We start from the raw sequence: 14277 nt of genomic DNA on the forward strand, positions 1-14277 counted from the left end.
AGAAAACTGAGTGGAGTGTCTACATGAAGCAACACTTCTGAAGGGAGAGGTAGCTGAAACCAGGACACTTGAGGATGCTTATCAAATATGTTAAAACCTCGGTAATTCAGTTCCTTCTCATGAAAAAACCCTAAAGGCTCTCAATTATTAATATGTTCAAATATTATTTTTCCCCAAATTAGTCTGATCGAGAAGAAACCTACCTAAAGGAAAATCTATATAAAAAATATTCATACTTAAACATTTATAAGAAGGCTCTTAACTTCCAGGAATGGAAATTCAATTTTTACATGGCAAGTCCTTCAGACTTATATGCTGTATGTAAAGTCTACACAATGATTTCTGAGTTTTCATAAGTTATATGATTTTATTCACTAGGTGCTTCCCACATCTTGCTTCTATAAACATGTTTTATATAAGAAATTATTGACACTGCTTTTAACATTATCTTCTAAAATATACTTGACTTTTTTTCCGAATAATTTCTCTCTTTTTGCCTAAAACTCAGCTGCTTCTCTTCTTCCAACCCATGCTTCCTGCTGAGCTTTCTGCCTCCCTACAGAGCAACTCCAGTCTTTTAATTACTCAAGGCAGAAACATGGAATTATCGTGGAACGCTTCCTCTCAGCCTCCACAATAACTCCGGCTCTAAGTTCAGTACATTCTACCACCAGCTTACTGCAAGCCCTGCCTGAATTCATGCCTCATCATGGCTCACTGACGCTATTCTCCAAGCTTCTAATGCGTCTCCACCCTGCCCTTAGGGGTTTTTCATTTTCTTCTCTGCAGACTCATTGGACTTACTTACCTGATAGTTTATCTACCATGAGGAAATGCTACTCCTTTGTTTAGATTCCAGTGAGGCCTCTCCAGTGCCTTCAATGATAGGGAACCAGGTAGCAAGACCTGCAGAGCTCCTTGTTCACAGCTCCTGCTTTCTGGTTAGTCTGTTCTGACATCCTGTGGCTCTGTGGATCCATATCCCCTTCCTGTCTTTTGGAGTCTGTGCATTTCCCAATCATACCTGGATGCCTTTCCCATTTCTCATGTCTTTCTCTAATTTGAAAATCCATTGTCATCTTTCAATAAACAACTCAACCGTCACCTCCTTTGAGAGGGTTTTCTTATTGCCTCCCCTGGAATGAGTCTCTTGCTCCCCTAGAATGAGCTCATTCCTGGGGAAGAGATAAGAAACTGAATCCTACTGTTGCAACATATGTACATGTCTAATCTCCACCTTTCTCATTTATCTTTCTGTTGTCAGTGAACAGCATGGCACCAATCTGAGTTGGCTGAATGAATGAATGAATGAGTGAAGAAGAGAGAGGGGAGTACAGACAGGCACACCTGCTCTTTTTTTGCACTTGGCTTATATTGCTCATTCTGAATATTATTCTTTAAGCAGGATATAGATAAACTGGAGAACATAAAAAGGATGGCATGGGGATTGCAGCCTTGCAACTAGAGAGGAGCTTATGATGCTGAGAGGTGTTCAGACTGGCTCAGGAGAATCAGCAGAGCCATCCTCACACACCTGCAATGGTGTCAATTGAGAAGAAGCTTTGTTGTGTGTAGCCTCAAGGATGAGAAAACCAATGGGCTAGAGCTATAGAAAGAGATAAGTTCTTCACTCTCTCCTGTATGGACTGTACTTAGAAATAGTATTGGCCACTGAAAAGGGAATTTAAAAATTTATGCATATTACATTTGTAATGTCAGTAGAACATGTTTTTCAGCTCAGGTCATTAATGACTTATCTAAAGAAACGCTGTGTCAATAGAAATGGAAGTCATTAAGTAATAGAAGACTGACAAATGGAGAATTATAGTGGCAAAAGTTAATCATGGCTCTCCAGACCCTTTATCGGAGAAAAAGTGCCCTGCTAGGTTACTTAAAGTATTCAGTCTGCCTTTAAGGAAGGTTTCTATTTTAAAGAGATGCACAAAGCTATTGGAGACTAATGATATTAAATTTTAATCACATAATTTAACTCCCCCATCGAAGTTGTGTTTATGGTACAACCTTGTAAAAATTTACTTCCCTTTGGGAAAGTATGCACTGGTTGAAATGACACAAATGTTTAGTCTGCCTAATAATTACAATTTGAAATTTAAATTACAAATTGGTTTTGTCAATCAGTATCATATGACATTGTTTAGCATGAGCAAGTGTCAGGGAATCTTATCAGCTCTGAGACACTGATGAAATTAATTTTATGGGTAGGAAATGAAAAAAGGGAAATCATGAAGAGTGGAAGATTAATAAAATAATTGATGCCATGTGACCAAGGATAGCCAGACAGCTCCAGATGGCCCCCTTTTGTCTTTCTTTAGCCTTTTAGTGGAGAGACGTGCATGTCTGTTTCACCAAGGAGAGAGAAACTGGGAGGCACATGAGAAATGCCAATGGTGCCATCCCAAGAGCTGTCTCGCCTATGCCCCATCCACAATAGACGCCTTTTGCCGGATTCCCATGCAACTCAGGAATGGGGATAGCCACCGGGGAGACAGAAGGCATCTCAGTCCTCAGACACTTTGGTTATCACATCAGCGAAGGACAGAAAAATACTTTACAGGAATACTTGCTATGGTCCAAATGTGTCCCCAAAATTCATATGTTGACACTTAATTGCCAATGCGATAGTGTGTAGATGTGGGGCCTTTAAGTGAGGATTAACTTGTAAGGCTCTAGCCCTCATGGATGGATCTGGACCCTCTATCCATGGGCTTCAGAGACTGGGTTCATCCCCTTCCACCTTTTCCATATGAAGACACAGAGTTCTTTCCCTTTTGTCCTTTCTGCCCTTTCTGCTCTTTCCATCATGTGAGAAAAACTAGGTGGTGTCATCAGTGACAAATGGGTCTCTACCAGACATGGAACCTCCTGCACCTTGATATTTGGCTTCCAACCTCCAGAACTGTGAAGAAATGTATTTCTGCTCATTATAATTTACCTAGTCTCAGATATTTCATGACAGCCCCACAAAACAGATCAAGACAACAGTCTTTTTCAACCATAGTACGTTAGCAGATAATTGAACTTCTTTTCAAAATGTGTAATAATATTTTTACAGAAAATATTACTACTTTTATAGAATTTTACAGAATTGCTATTTTAAATATTACTATTTTTACAGAAAACAAAAAACACAGGACACATTTTATTTTAATTTTAAAGTGTTTATTCAGAAATTTAAGGAAAATTCCAAAACAGTGTTCTTTGGAATAAACTCACTCTTTCAATGCACATATAAATTTCATGTGCTTTATGAAGCTATAATGATATCTCTGACCTGCAATATGTAAATACCTGCAATATGTAAATACATGTAAACTCTTGATTACCTATCAGCCACCAGAAATAACTTCTTTCTGCATACTTCAAGCTCACCTCACTCCCAGATATAATTTCTATTTCATGATGCCTCTCCCTGCTGCTGGTACTATAATGCCAAGCAATTAAACCACATATAGCTATGTTAAAAATTGCTTGAGGCCAGGCGCGGTGGCTTTGCCTGTAATCCCAGCACTTTAGGAGGCCAAGGTGGGCGAATCACGAGGTCAGAAGTTCGAGACCAGCCTGACCAAAATGGTGAAACCCCGTCTCTACTAAAAATGCAAAAATTAGGTGGGCATGGAGGCACGCACCTGTAATCCCAGCTACTCGGGAGGCTAGGACAGGAGAATCGCTTGAACCCAGGAGGCGGTGGTTGCAGTGAGCGAGATCACACTACTGCACTCCAGCCTGGGCGACAGGGCAAGACTCCGTCTCAAAAAAAAAGAAAAATTGCTTGAGAATTTGATTAGAAATGCTAATTTCTTTGTTAAAGATGGCTGTCAATTACATCACAAACAGATATTGATCAAGAACAAAGGAGACTAATTTTTTCTTTCAAAGGTAAATTCAGATGAGAGTTCTCAGAGGAAGACATGAGGAGAATGTAATGATAACATTTATGACTATATAATAAAACAATAAAGGAACAGTAAAGGAATACAATGGGCAGTAAAGAGTAAATCCAAATAAACTTGGGCTGATGATATAATAATATATTAAAATGATATATATGGAATTCAGTAGGAATATAGATAAACAAGCACCTGTTTTGTCTCAGAGAATAAGGACAAGCTCAGAGAGCAGGTGTTATTTGAGTTGAAACACGGAAGATGAACAAGAGTTCATACAAGCGAAAGGAAGGCAGGTCATTTTAATCAAGGAGCATGGGTAATCATTAGCAGGGATAAGGAGGTGGGAACATGAGGTATGGTTCAGGCCCCTGGAACAGGAAACGTGAGTGGAAGCAAGTGAAAACAGTGAGGCTGGACTGGGTGGCAGGAGCCAAGTTATGAAGCACTTTAATGCCAAGGATTTTAGATCTTAAACAGTAAGCAATGGGGAGATTCTGAAGAATTTTGAGTCAGTGAAAGACATTTTCAGATTTCTTAATGGAGAAATTACTAGGGCAACAATAGGATGATCACCTGGAGGAAGGCCAAGTAGAAGCATTAAGACTATTCTAGAGGACCAGGCAAGAGGTACTGTGAGCCTAGACCAGGAGTGTGGCCGTAGGAATCAGGGAGAAGTGGTAGATATACAAGATTTTGTATGAATTGGCATTATTTATGGATTGATAAAGCTGGAGGCTAAGAAGATGATTCATTGGTTTTCAAAGTGTTAAGTTCTCTTTTTGTGAAATCTTCCTAGATAATTAAGTACAGCCTACATTGTTAGTTTCTTACTTTGACCTTTTAGTAGCATCCTCATTTTTTCCCCACGATTTTTGGGTGAATGTGTTTTGTTTAAACACATATTTACTCTCACCTCCCACAGGAGGAAGTGTATACTTCCTAACTCACCTGCATTGGGCTTGGCCATGTGATACACTTTAGAAAGTAAAATGAGAATGGATGTGACCTCTGCCACCTCTGCCTTGAAGCTTTGGATGCCATGTGGGAATCAGCTGAGAATTTTTGTGCCTTTGCTGTCTGCTAGCAAAGCAACATACCCCAGTCAGGGCAGCTCATTCAGCCTGGGTTCTGGCATAAGAAGAAATGTGATCAACTGTTTAGACCAACACACCATGTTCAGATAACATGAACAAGAAATTAATGTGTGGGCAAGGGACTGAGATTTTGAGTTTGTTTGTTACTGTAGCAGAAGCTAATTCAGGGACTATATGCTTCTTTGTAGCAGAAAACTTATATTTCTATACCTAGACCCCCCTTCTTAAAATGCATCTTAAACAGAAATTTCAGAAATGAATTATAATAATAAAATGAAGACTTAGCTTGAAGGGTAGAGGATTTTAAAAAGAGTGCCCTCTTTGAAATCCACACCATGGATCTTACACTTTTTCCAGAAGACTAGTTTTTGAATGACTGTCTATTTGCATAATAGCTTTTCTTGTGTTCCCTTTGTATTTCTAGCTAATTACTTTAGAACATCTTCCTTATGTTTTGCGTCATTATGGTCCTTTTCTTTAGGACCTACACATTCCTGGTCCACTACTTGCAATTTGGATAGAGTAGTTTTGGGAATAAAACATTGAAGATGTGAGTAGTCTGAAACAATGATAGTTATCAATGTTGATAAGTTATCAATGTTGATAAGTTATCAATGTTATGGACCACTCGCATTAGAAAAAGAAGGCAACCTTTCTTTTCTCCTTCTATTATGAAATATGGGCTTTAGTGGTGGTCTGAGGTCAAATTTAGAAAGTATTGAATATCATAATTTAACATTTTAAATGTAAAGAATCTTTTTCAAAAAATTCTTTGATGTCTTGAATTAGGCTATAATGTAGTAGATCCCTGAGATTTAACTTGAACCCCAAAAGAAGGAATTCTGGCATGAACAAGAATATGTTTGACCCTGTAGTGGCCAAGGGAAAGCTTCCGTTCTGCCCTCTGTGGATTCCTTGAAAATGAACTGACAATACATGGATTAATAGGAGAAAAAGACAAACACATTTATCTAAGGTACATAAGCAAGGGGGAAGTGCAGGAGGATGATTACTCAATAACCCAGTGAGGTTCAGAAGCTTATATGCCCTTCTTCAAAGGGAAGAGGAGATGGGGGAAATGTATTTTCAGGGATAGTAAATGATTTTTAGGGGAATTGAATGAACATGGAGACAAAATAGCTTGTAAATGATATCTTTGTAAGCTCGATGGGACTGAGAACCAACAATGATTTGGGACAAAGCTTGTTTGGACTCCAGGTATGGTGTTTGATTTTCAATCTCTTCCTCTATGCTATGAGTTTTATCTTCTCTGGTTAATAAAATTTCATGGAAATGATCAAAGGCAATTGTGTTCCTCCTTGAGGATCTGGCTTCCAGGTAGATAAGGGAACTTCAGAGAATAGCCTTATCCTTTGCTTTGTGGGAGACAGAGGATGGAGAGACAGGAGGGAGGAAGAGGCAGGTCAGAGAGAATTTAAGGCTGCTTCTTTTAGTTAAGCATGTCAAAGTGTTGTATTTTGAGGTATCATGTTTTGAGCCCCAACCACTCATAACAGTCATCCCTTTTACATTTCCTGAAGTGAAAGTATCATTTCAATGGTAGTATTAGTTTTACTACTTCTACTACTCGTAAGTGCTGCTACTTTTGAACATACCAGGTACTGTAGACTTACTTACACAATAAATCTACAGTAAGTTGATTTACTGCAGTTGTGATTCACACAAACCTCACAAAAATTTTAAGAATAGGCACTAATATTTCTGTTTTATAGACAAAGAAACTAGAGTTGAGAGAGACAAAGGAACTGCCATGTTAGCACAGTAACCAGGCTCTGAAACTACCTAGTCATCTCATGCCATGACATAAACTTACTTCAAATATATGCTATGAGACATGTATAAGGCTACATAATAATTCTAGAAAAAGTTGTAATTTGTCATCTACCATTATTCCATTCTCCAATTTTTGTTTCTAATTTCTTTTTTTTTTTCCTTGAGTTCACATCTGTGTCACTGAAAAAAGCAACCCAGTTTGTTAGGCGCACATCTTCTGTGTTGATGGGTGTTAGCAACATATTTACTATTTTATTGGATTTTCAGATTCATTCTTTGTGGACTTAGTGATTAGATATTACTTTTTTTCCAAATGATCTTTTTTTCTTAAAACTGAGAACACTTTGTATATATAAGAATTAAATCATTTTTATTATTTGTAAGCAGGTAATTTCTTCATTTAAGTAAACATGACTACCAAAGTCTAGATTCACCAAAAATGTGAAGATACCCTTCACATTGCAGGACAGAATATGGAAGCCACTGCCATCTTTCCTGACCATGTAAGCTAATAAATATTCAGCCATTGAAATGGACACATACAAACATACACACATAAATAGAAACAACTGAAATTTACTTTGTAATTTATATGCTTTTATCTTTAATTTTCTAAAATTCAATTTTAATTTTTGTGTTAAATTTTTAAGAAGTAAAATTAGAAAGCTTACCTTAATGATCATCCAACTAATAATTACTAAGGTTTTATAATTACTGAGATACCAATATATCTTTCTTTTTAATACAAACAAACCAAATTGCATATTGTCAAACATTAAGCTACCTTTCTTGGATTTATTTGTATTGTGATATTGTTCGAATATGCAGAAAATTTACCAGGACAGGAACTTTATGTCAAAAGAAAATGGAGCTGAGGGTTATGCAACAAGAAAATAAAAAAGTGTTTTCTGTTTTCTTGTATTGCTAAAATGTTATCATCTTCTAGTCTCTCATTATGTCAAACTGCATACATATAAATGATATATCCCACTATGTGTTAATTCCTACAATTGAAAACATGAAGAAATAAAAACCAGGTACCTCCTATATGGAGGTGTGGTTATTTGAATACCACTTTTATCTCCTTTTATGAGTTCATAAGTTCCTACAGATTCTAAATAATATGACTTACAAATGTTTTTAAAGACTTCCAAGTGCAACTCTATTCTGGAATGAGAGGCTTGCTGCAATTTCTTTATTACTGAATTCTTCAAGCTGCTATTTTATCAAAATGTGAAGCAAATTTTAAAATTCAGTGCTTATTACCCATTTAAATTACTTCTTTGTTATTCTCATTGAGCTGTTTTTTGTGCAGAGTTAAGGTGAGGGGGCAAAGAAGTTAGAATGAAAGAATGGTTTTTATAAAAAGGAAAGAAGGAAGGAAAAAGGGAAAAGAGGAGAAAAAGAGGGAGAAAGAAGTGATATAAGTATAGTTTTTCATATTTTTCCATCTTTGAAGTCACTACATACCTTGCATTTGATGGGTCTATGATGCTAGAGCCAATAAGCTCTGATTGGTGTGCAGAGCTTATTCTTTTTCCTGATGACCTAAATTAGAGGCAGTGTGTCCATCACCAAAACTTTTAAGAACCTTTTGAGGAAGGAATATGAGTCCCAGTTGTTGTTTGTTAGGATCAAGAAGGTGAGAGCATCAAAACTTGCAGAAAGATATTAGTGATTTGAAAAAACTCCCAGAGAGGATAGTGAAACACTTTTATGAAATGCTGCATGATCAATGCTCTTGAGGGCACAAAGGACCATACTGTGTGGTGGGAAATATGAGGATATCAACACTATCATCTGAACTATTACAGAAGAATTTACATTTAAAGATAAAGAAATTTGGAAATACATCAATCATTCGTTTTGCTCATATTATTTTCCTTCTTATGTACATACAAAAATGATTTATGATAAAAACTTATCTAAAAAAGGTCTTTATGTAAGTATAAAATAAAAATCCTGAATTATAATGACACTGTATTATCATTTGATTAACAGTTATCCCTTTTTAGTCATACATAAATTAATGTTGCATTCTATTTTTTAAATGAGAATATACATTGAATTTTAATAACATTTAATTTTAAAAAGAAACAAAAGTGAAACTAAAGAAATTTTTAAACTTCAAATAAGTGCTTATTTTCATTAGTAGAGATCTTAGTATTTAAAAGTAAAGGAGAACTTGAAAACAGATGATTAAAAATTAGTTTGGAACCATTGGTATTTTCAAAAATCAATTCTACTTTTAGATATAAATATTTAAGACTTCCTTTTTTAGTAACTGGTTGACATTATTTGCAAAAATAGCTTGGTAAAATAGAAAGAGCACTGAACTCACATATCCTGAATTCCAGTTTTGGAAACCAATTAACCTTAAGAGATTTGTCCATTACTTTTGAACATATTTTCTTTCTAACAATGATAGTCATGATTTTTGCACCATTTACCACTTCTTGGATCCTGCATTTCTAACTAGCTCCTCAGTCTGTGGCGATGTTGCTGACCCATGGGCCACACCTTGAGTACTAAGACCTTTAAAGAAAATCTATCTGTATTCACATAGTTGTTACCATATTCCTCATCTGGAAGATTTGACTCTCTTGTTTATTTTTGTTTTCTGAATATTTTAAGAAGCTACACCTTGGTAGTCCAAATTGTTCATAAAATCTTTAGTCTTTCTAAAAGTACATTGGGGAAATCAGATTACACCTGTTTTAGGGCATTTACTCCATGCCTGCCTAGTCAGATCTGGGAAAATACTAAATATGTGAGATTAATTTTGCTTCATATCTTGAAAATTTTCCCAGTGGAAGAGGAGATGTTACTTACTGGGAAGATGTGCCCAAAGAAAACTTTCCCTCTTTTCCCTACTAAAGTACCAAATGATTCAGAAAGCAGCACCTCACACTCATCTGAATCACACTCAGGGATGCATGTGCTGGGGATGTGGACCCTAATGCTTTGATTTACATCTAGGAGGGTTAGTGCACAGAAGGTAGTGCTGGTGAACTAGTCCCACAGTTGGGTTAGTGCATGGAAGTTAGCTCTAGGGTGTGAGTCTCACAGCTGGGTTAGTGCATGAAAGTCAGCTCCAGGGAGTGAGCCCTACAGTTGGGTTAGTGCATGCAAGTCAGCTCTAGGGGGTGAATCTCACAGCTGGGTTAGTGCATAGAAGTAAGCTCTGGAAGGTGAGTCCTACAGCTGGGTTAGTGCATGAAAGTCAGCTCTGGGAGGTGAGCCCCACATTTGGGTTAGTGCATGGATGTCAGCTGTGGGGGTCAAGTCCCACAGTTGGGTTAGTGCACAGACTTCAGTCCTGGCAGTAGAGTCCAATAGTTGGTTAGCATAGCACCAGAAGGAAGTCTGGTTAACCCTGTTTCAGAAATAAAACATTTCTAAGGACATGTTTTAGTAAGTTTTAAGTTTCAGTGACCTGTGTTATTGTATTGTTTGTTCTCATGCTGCCATAAATAAATACCTGAGATTGTGTAATTTATAAAGAAAAGAGGTTTAGTTGACTCACAGTTCTACATGGCTGGGGAGGCCTCAGGAAACTTACAATCATGACAAAAGGCACCACCTCACATGTTGGCAGGAGAGAGAATAAAAGCTGAGTGAAGGGGGAAACCCCTTATAAAACCATCAGATCTTGTGAGAACTCACTCTCACGAGAACAGTATGGGGGAAACCACTCCTATGATTCAATTATCTCTACCTAGGTCTGCCCTTGACATGTGGGGATTCTTACAATTCAAATCCCAGATTTGGGTAGGGACGCAGAGCCAAATCGTATTATTCCACCCGTGGCCCCTCCCAAATCTCATGTCCTCATATTTCAAAACATAATTATGCCCTTCCAACAGTCCCCCAAAGTCTTAACTCATTCTAGCACTAATCCAAAAGTCCAGGTCCAAAGTCTTATCTAAGACAAGGCAAGTCCCTTCTGCCTATGAGCCTGTAAAATCAAAACCAAGTTAGTGACTTCCTAGATACAATTGAGGTACAGGCATTGAAAAAATACATCCACTCCAAATGGGAGAAATTGGTCAAAATGAAGGGGCTACAGGCCCTATGCAAGTCCAAAATCCAATAGGGCAATCATTAAATTTTAAAGGTTCCAATTTATTTCCTTTGACTCCATGTCTCACATCCAGGTCATGCTGATGCAAGATGTGGGTTCCCATGGTTTTGGACAACTTCACTCCTGTGGCTTTGCAGGGAACAGTTCCCCTCCTGGCTGCTTTCATGGGCTGGTGTTAATTGTCTGTGGCTTTTCCAGGAGCATGGTGCAAGCTGTTGGTGGATCTAACATTCTGGGTCCTGAAGGATGGTTGCCCTCTTCTCACAGCTCCACTAGGCAGTGTCCCAGTGGGGACTCTGTGTGGGGGACTCCAACCCCACATTTCTCTTCTGCAGTGCCCTAGCAGAGGTTCTCCATGAGGGCTCCACTCTTACAGCAGACTTCTGCTTGGACACCCAGGTGTTTCTTTACATCCTCTGAAATTTAGGCAGAGGATCCCCAACCTCAATTCTTCACTTCTGTGCAGCGGCAAGCCCAACACTATGTGTAAGCTGCCAAGGCTTGGAGCTTGCAACCTGTGAAGCAATGACCTGAGGTGCACCTTGGCTCCTTTTAGCCACAGCTGGAGCTGATGCAGCTGGGAGGCAGGGCACCAAGTCCCAAGGCTGCACAGAACAGGAAGGCTCTGGGTCTGGCCCACGAATTTTTTGTTCCCCACTAGGCCTCTGGGCCTGTGATGGGAGAGGCTGCTGTGAAGGTCTCAGACATGCCCTGGTGACATTTTCTCCATTGTCCTGGTGATTAACGTTTGGCTTCTCGTTAGTTATGCAAATTTTTGCAGCCGACTTGATTTTTTCCTCAGAGAATGTGTTTTTTCTATCACATCATTAGGCTGCAAATTGTCCAAACTTTTATGCTCTGCTTCCTCTTGAATGCTTTACCACTTAGAAATTTCTTCCACCAGATACCCTAAATTATCTCTCTCAAGTTCAAAGTTCCACAGACCTCTAGGGTATGGGAAAAATGTTGCCAGCCTCTTTGCTAAAACATAGCAAGGATCACCTTTATTCCAGTTCCCAACAAGTTCCTCATCTCCATCTGAGACTACCTCAGCCTGGACTTCATTGTCCATATCGCTATGACCATTTTGGTCAAAGCCATTCAACAAGTCTCTATGAAGTTCCAAACTTTCCCACATCCTCCTATGGTGGGAGCAGTCACCCCCAAATCGGGCCATAAACTGACCCCAAGACTGGCCATAAACAAAATCTCTGCAGCACTGTAACATATTCATAATGGCCCTAAAGCCCAAGCTGGAAGGTCGTGGGTTTGTGGGAATGAGGGCAAGGAACACCTGGCCTGCCCAGGGGAAAACAGCTTAAAGGCATTCTTAAGCCACAAACAATAGCATGAATGATCTGTGCCTGAAGAACATGCTCTGGGTGGAGCCAAGATGGCCAAATAGGAACAGCTCCAGTCTACAGCTCCCAGCGTGAGCGACACAGAAGATGGGTGATTTCTGCATTTCCATCTGAGGTACCGGGTTCATCTCACTAGGGAGTGCCAAACAGTGGGTGCAGGACAGTCGGTGCAGTGCACCGTGCACGAGCTGAAGCATTTGCCATTGGTTTGCAAGGCATTGCCTCACTCGGGAAGCACAAGGGGTCAGGGAGTTCCCTTTCCTAGTCAAAGAAAGGGGTGACAGACGGCACCTGGAAAATCGGGTCAGTCTCACCCTAATACTGCACTTTTCCAATGGGCCTGGAAAACAGCACACCAGGAGATTGTGTCCTGCACCTGGCTCAGAGGGTCCTATGCCCACGGAGTCTCACTGATTGCTAGCACAGCAGTCTGAGATCAAACTGCAAGGCAGCAGCAAGGCTGGGGGAGGGGTGCCCGCCATTGCCCAGGCTTGCTTAGGTAAACAAAGCAGCCAGGAAGCTCGAACTGGGTGGAGCCCACCACAGCTCAAGGAGGCCTGCCTGCCTCTGTAGGCTCCACCTCTGGGGTCAGGGCACAGACAAACAAAAAGTCAGCAGGAACCTCTGCAGACTTAAATGTCCCTGTCTGACAGCTTTGAAGAGAGTAGTTGTTCTCCCAGCACACAGCTGGAGATCTGAGAACGGGCAGACTGCCCCTGAAGTGGAACCCTGACCTCCGAGCAGCCTAATTGGGAGGCATCCCCCAGTAGGGACAGACAGACACCTCACTCAGCCGGGTACTCCTCTGAGACAAAACTTCCAGAGGAACGATCAGACAGCTGAATTTGCAGTTCACGAAAATCTGCTGTTCTGCAGCCACCGCTGCTGACACCCAGCCAAACAGGGTCTGGAGTGGACCTCTAGCAAACTCCAACAGACCTGCAGCTGAGGGTCCTGTCTGTTAGAAAGAAAACTAACAAACAGAAAGGACACCCACACCAAAAACCCATCTGTACATCACCATCATCAAAGACCAAAAGTAGAAAAAACTACTAAGATGGGGAGAAAACAGAGCAGAAAAACTGGAAACTCTAAAAAGCAGAGCACCTCTCATCCTCCAAAGGAACGCAGTTCCTCACCAGCAATGGAACAAAGTTGGACAGAGAAAGACTTTGATGAGTTGAGAGAAGAAGGCTTCAGATGATCAAATTACTCCAAGCTACAGGAGGAAATTCAAACCAATGGCAAAGAAGTTAAAAACTTTGAAAAAAAATTAGACTGATGTTTAACTAAAATAACCAATGCAGAGAAGTGCTTAAAGGAGCTGATGGAGCTGAAAGCCAAGTTTTGAGAACTACGTGAAGACTGCAGAAGCCTCAGTAGCAGATGCGATCAACTGGAAGAAAGGGTATCACTAATGGAAGATGAAATGAATGAAATGAAGCGAGAAGGGAAGTCTAGAGAAAAAAGAATAAAAAGAAATGAACAAAGCATCCAAGAAATATGGGACTATGTGAAAAGACCAAACCTATGTCTGATTGGTGTACCTGAAAGTGATGGGGAGAATGGAACCAAGTTGGAAAACGCTCCACAAGATATTAACCAGGAGAACTTCCCCAATCTAGCAAGGCAGGCCAACATTCAGATTCAGGAAATACAGAGAATGCCACAAAGATACTCCTCGAGAAGAGCAACTCCAAGACACATAATTTTCAGATTCACCAAAGTTGAAATGAAGGAAAAAATGTTAAGGGCAGCCAGAGAGAAAGTTTGGGTTACCCAGAAAGGGAAGCCCATCAGACTAACAGCTGATCTCTTGGCAGAAACTCTACAAGCCAGAAGAGAGTGGGGGCCGATATTCAACATACTTAAAGAAAAGAATTTTCAACCCAGAATTTCATATCCAGCCAAACTAAGCTTCATAAGTGAAGGAGAAATAAAATACTTTACAGACAAGCAAATGCTGAGTGATTTTTTTCACCACCAGGCCTGCCCTAAAAGAGCTCCTGAAGGAAATACTAAACATGGAAAGGAAA

The sequence above is a fragment of the Symphalangus syndactylus genome, chromosome 9 (assembly GCF_028878055.3).
Source record: "Symphalangus syndactylus isolate Jambi chromosome 9, NHGRI_mSymSyn1-v2.1_pri, whole genome shotgun sequence".
Taxonomy (NCBI): Eukaryota; Metazoa; Chordata; class Mammalia; order Primates; family Hylobatidae; genus Symphalangus; species Symphalangus syndactylus.